We start from the raw sequence: 5822 nt of genomic DNA on the forward strand, positions 1-5822 counted from the left end.
ACTTCCCTCCCTCACCTTCTCTCCTACTGAAAACTAACTTGCATCTCTCTCCTTCCCAGTTCAGATGAAAGGTTGCAGGTCTGACTCATTGACCGTTTCTCTTTCCAGAAATGCTGTCTGACCTGAGTTTTTCCAGCATTTTCTATTTTTGCTCTACACCTCTGCAATTTAACTAAAAGAATCAAAAGTAACATTTCCAAGTGGGTCCCCCTGCTCTTTCCCCACAGACTTTCCATTTTTTTTCCACCTAATTTGAAATAGTGAGACACAAGAGACTTCAGCTGCTGGAATCTGGAGTAACAAACAGTCTGCCAGAGGAACTCAGTGAGTTGAGCAGCATCTGTGGAGGGAAGAGAACTGTCAACGTTTCGGGTTGAAACCCTGCATCAGGACTGAGAATGGAGAGACGAGTTGGCCAGCATTAGAAGGGGAGTGGCAGGAAAGGATTCCGAGGTGATTGGTGGACTGAGGACGGGTGTAAGATGGCAGGTAGGCAGTGCCAGGTAGGGGAGGGTAGCGGGGGTGGAGTTGGAATACTGTAGCAGGTGAAATGATGGGAGCAGATAGAGAGCCAGGGAAAAAACAACAGATGAAGCAAGGTGGGGGAAGGGAGGGGGAAGGAGGGAGATAAGCAGGAACACAAAGCGCTCCCAGAGCTGGATTCTGATAAGTAAAGGAGATGAGAACGGGAACCATTAGAGGAGAAGGGAGGGGTGAACAACAGTCGGAACCGGGTGGGGACTGGGGGTGGGGCTGATGCAGGGTTTTGATCCGAAACTTTGACAATTTCTTTCCTCCCACAAATGCTGTTCAACCCGCTGAGTCCCTCCAGCAGTTTGTTTATTGCTCAAAATATTGAGAAATTAAAGTGTTGGTGTTCAGATGAACCCAAGTCTCCTGGTACATGAATCACAAATTCACGTACACTTAGGAAGACAACTAGCATGTTGGCATTTATTGCTAGAAGATTCAAGTACAAAAGCAGATGCTGCTTACAGTAATTGTGGTGAAACTGCACCTGGAATATTTTGTGCAGGTCCAGTCTGTCTACTAAAGGAAGGATGTACTTCCCAATAGGATGTGCAACAGAGGTATGTCCAGGTTGTTATTCCGAGAATTGGGGGATTCTGATTGAGCAAACTGGGCCTATACTCTGGAAATATTCGAGATTCTTATGGGGGCTTGAAGGATAGATTCAAGGATGATGTTTCACCTGGCCGTGGTGAGCAGAACCAGGGGTCACAGTCTCAAAGGACTGGCCATTCAGGACTGAGATTAGAAGAAATTTCTTTACTCAGAGGGAAGTGAACCTTTGGAATTCTGTGCCCAAGAGGGTTGTGGAGGCTCATTAACTGAGTGTATTCAAGATAGAGATCAAGAGATTTTTGGATCTCAAGGAAAGTCAAAGTCGAGTTTATTGTCATGCGCACAAGTACATGTATGTGCAGGTACAGTGAAAAATTTCACAGGCACATAGCATCATATCAGGAACATTCACAAGAAAAACATAAATTAAACATAAATCATACACAATTTTTACAAGAAAGAACAAAAACTTTAAAACTTTATTTAAAACTTTAATTATACAGCACAGTAACAGGGCCTTCCGGCCCAATGAGCCCGCACTGCCCATTTAAACCCATGTTAACCTACCCGTACATCTTTGGAATGTGGGAGGAAACCGGAGCACCCGGAGGAAACCCATGCAGACACGGGGAGAACGTACAAGCTCCTTACAGATAGTGACAGGAATTGAACCCTGGTTGCTGGTGCTGTAATAGCATCACACAAAGAGATTTAAGTGGTCATAGTGTTGCTAAACTGTAGTAGTTAGAGTTTTGCCAGTTGATTCAAGAACCGAATGGTTGAAGGGAAGTAGCTGCTCTTGAACCCAGTGGTGTGGGACTTCAGGCTTCTGAACCTCCTGCCCAATGGTAGCTGTGAGAAGGTGGCATGGCCCGGATGGTGGGGATCTTTGATGACAGATGTTGCCTTCTTGAGACAGCGCCTCCTGTAGATATTACGAATGGTGTGGAGGGATGTGCCCGTGATGTATTGGGCTGAGTTCACTACTCTGTAACTTCTTACTTTCCTACGCATTCCAATTGCCGTACCAGACCATGATGCAACCAGTCAGGATACTGTCAACAGTACATCTGTAGAAGAGTGTTCAATGACAAACTTAACCTCCTTAACCTAAGAAAGTAAAGACTCCGGCACACCTTCCTTGTGAATGTAATCGAGGGATATGGAGTTGGTGTAGGAATGTGGCACTAAGGTAAGTCATTGAATTGCAGAGCAGACAAAGGTCAATTCCTGCTTTTGTTCTGTATGTTCTTATATTATCTCTTCCAACGTCCCTCAAAGTCACACGCCATCCTGACTTACAAGTATGTTGCATTCCTTCATCATTGCAGGATCAAACTTCTGGAAATCCATATCCAACCAGCACAGTGGGAATGCCTTCACAGACTGCAACAATCCAAGAAGAATTTTCACCACCACCTTCTCAAGACCAACTGGACACATATGATGAGTGCTGGCCTTGCCAGAAAAGCACAAATTCCAAGATTTAAAAGAAATATATTTATCTTCTACTTTTCCTCTTTCCAAGAATAAAGATTATGTGGGTGGTTTTTACATAGTTTCTTTCACTATCATCTGAACTTACAACATGTACTCTGGGAGTTTAACTATCAATGAGATAAAGTTTTTTTTAAAATTCTAGCTATAGACCTTGTACACTCCATGTATTTTTGGTATTTTCGTAGTCCCTTTTAATAGGGTTCTCTAATATCTTGTCCGTATTGTCATTTCCAATATATGAGTCAGGGTCAATTAGAGCGAGCTGGGGGAAGCCCATGCCCAATAACTGATTTCTCTCTTTTTTTGCAACTGTTCTTTCCAAAAATGTGCAGTGTTGATCAGTGAATGTTTTATGCAAATTGTGACAACTTGTATGAGGAGTATCCTCATAATTTTATCTAAGTAGATAAATGGCTAGATTTCTGCAAGCTGAGTTAAATTGAACCTTGAAATGTTGCATTTTGAATTGGCAGCTTTTGGGAAGGTGCCGTCATTGTGTCCTTGTTATACACAGCCTGGTTGGAGAATGTGTGTGCACTGAGATGTATTGTACTTGCATGTTCTTAGTTCAACATGATGTGAATAGCTCCTACATGAGAATAGTGATTATACTTTAAAAGAGTTGGTTGTGAAGTCCTTTAGGATATTCAGAAATTTTTAAATTACCTACACATGTGAATCTTTCTTCCTTCAGGCATGTTACAGCAACACCCTCCGGGATCTTCTCATATTACTGAACGTTATATCTTTGGAGAGAACTTTCAAGAGGTTGAAATAGAGTCACAGAATTTCATGGCATGGAAACAGGCCCTTCCACACTTCGAGGTAGGCATTTTGGTTGGCATGGACGAGTGACTTCAATGCCAGGGTTGATGCAAAATGTTGTAGAGGTGTGATTGGCAAGGAAAGAACAGGGAAAGCTAACTCCAAAGTGCTTGGAACAGGTTTGTCATAATTGACTTTTTTTTTAGCAGAGAGATAAGTACAAGATATCATGGCAGCACCCCCACTTCAGACACTGAGACCTGTTAGGTTCCATCATCACCTGAGCCAGAAGTTGCCGGATGTCTGCATCATCTGCTCACGACAAGTGACTACAACTGCTGGACTGACCCCCACTGATCCACTTTGTCATTTCCATCAATCTGGACCCAAAAAAACAGCAGGAATCGAAACACTGCAGCAAGCAAATCAATCTCAATCTTGAAGACCCTGCAAAGAAAGAAGTTCTTGTTCGACTCACATTCACCCCAACCAACAGAAGCCTTGGCGTGTCCACTTGCCCTGAAATCAACCATAATTCGCATCCATGAAGGGACCAAAAGCTCAGTAAGAGAAGCGGTTCAACCATGGATTACAGGGAAATTAAAAATAGTATTAAATGTAAGAGAAAGGCTTATAAAATTCCCAGAAAAATATTGTAAACCTGAGGTTTGGGAATGTTTTAGAATTCCATAGAACCATAGAACCATAGAACAATACAGGCCCTTTGGCCCACCATGTTGTGCTGACCTTTAAACCACGCCTAAGACTAACTAACCCCTTCCTCCCACATATCCCCCTATTTTAAATTCCTCCATATGCTTATCTAACAGTTTCTTGAACTTGACCAACGTATCAGCCTCCGCCACCACCCCAGGCAGCACATTCCATGCACCAACCACTCTCTAGGTCAAAAACCTCCCTCTGACATCTCCCTTGAACTTCCCACCCAATACCTTAAAGCCATGCCCTCTTGTACTGAGCATTGGTGCCCTGGGAAAGAGGCGCTGGCTGTCCACTCTATCTATTCCTCAATATTTTGTACACCTCTATCATGTCTCTCTTCATCCTCCTTCTCTCCAAAGAGTAAAGCCCCAGCTCCCTTAGTTTCTCCTCATAATCCATACTCTCCAATCCAGGCAGCACCCTGGTAAATCTCCTCTGCACCCTTTCCAACGCTGCCACATCCTTCCTATAATGAGGCAGCCAGAACTGGACACAGTACTCCAAGTGTGGTCTAACCAGAGTTTTGTAAAGCTGCATCATTACCTTGCAGCTCTTAAACTCGATCCCTCGACTTATGAAAGCTAACATCCCATAAGCTTTCTTAACTACCCTATCCACCTGTGAGGCAACTTTCAGTGATCTGTGGATATGAACGCCCAGATCCCTCTGCTCCTCCACATTCTCCAGAATCCTGCCATTAACCTCATACTCCGCCTTGGAGTTTGTCCTTCCAAAGTGTACCACCTCACACTTCTCCGGATTGAACTCCATCCGCCACTTCTCAGCTCAGCTCAGCTCTGCATCCTATCAATGTCCCTCTGTAAGCTTCGACAGCCCTCCACAATTCAGCAAACGATGACGAAGAAATTGATAAAGGTAAAATGGATTATGAGAGTTAAACTAGCAGGAAACAAAAAACAGACTGTAAGAGCTTCTATAACAAGAGGAAATGGCCAGCCGGAACAAATGTAGTTCCCTTACAGATAAGGGAGAATTTATAAGGGGAGTTAGGATATGGCAGAGGAATTAAACAAATACTCTGTGTCGAACTTCACAGAAGGCCCCAAAAATCCTTCCAGCAGCAATGAAGAATCAAGGATCCGGTGCAAATGAGAAAATAAAAGAAATAAATATTAGTAAAAAAAATTAAAGACATTATTGAATCTGAAATCTGATAAATCCCAAGGAGATGATAATCTACATTCAAGAGTTCTGAAGGAGATGGTTATAGGAATAATAATCTGTTTATTTTTTCCCAAAATTTTACAGATACTGGAATGGTTCCTGCAGATTAGTGGGTAGAAAATGTGACCCCAGTATTTAAGAAAGGAAGGAGAGCAAACACAGGGAATTGCCAACATGTTAGCTTGATATTGGCAGTTGCAAAATTGCTGGAATCTACAATAAAGAACGTGATATCAAGACACTTAGAAGATAATAATATGGTTGAGCAGAGTCGACATGGATTTGTGAATGTTTGTCTAATCTAACGGAGTCCTTTAAGAATTCATCCAGCAGAGTAAATGAGGAGATTTATTTTGATTTTCAGTGGCTTTTAATGAAGGAACAATGTCAGAGAACATTGGGGTTAATGCACTAGCATGGATTGGGAATTGATTAACAGAAGGTAAATGTTCATGTTGTACAGCCAGTTAGAATGGAAACACATTAAAGCAGTTTAAAATGTTAAGTGCAGCACCATTCAGCCGAGTGCCAAGGTTCGCAGCGGCATGGGTGGAGATGGAACA

At 42.7% G+C, this 5822-nt stretch overlaps 1 long non-coding RNA gene across 1 annotated transcript; it reads left to right on the forward strand.

The window, feature by feature from the left end:
* Positions 1–887: 887 nt before the first annotated feature.
* On the forward strand, positions 888–5683 carry LOC127580007 (uncharacterized). Its single transcript, XR_007957763.1, has 4 exons — positions 888–2278; positions 2418–2626; positions 3281–3411; positions 3558–5683. It is a non-coding gene; the product is annotated as an uncharacterized LOC127580007 (long non-coding RNA).
* Positions 5684–5822: the final 139 nt, after the last annotated feature.

Source organism: Pristis pectinata, chromosome 18, assembly GCF_009764475.1.
Source record: "Pristis pectinata isolate sPriPec2 chromosome 18, sPriPec2.1.pri, whole genome shotgun sequence".
Taxonomy (NCBI): Eukaryota; Metazoa; Chordata; class Chondrichthyes; order Rhinopristiformes; family Pristidae; genus Pristis; species Pristis pectinata.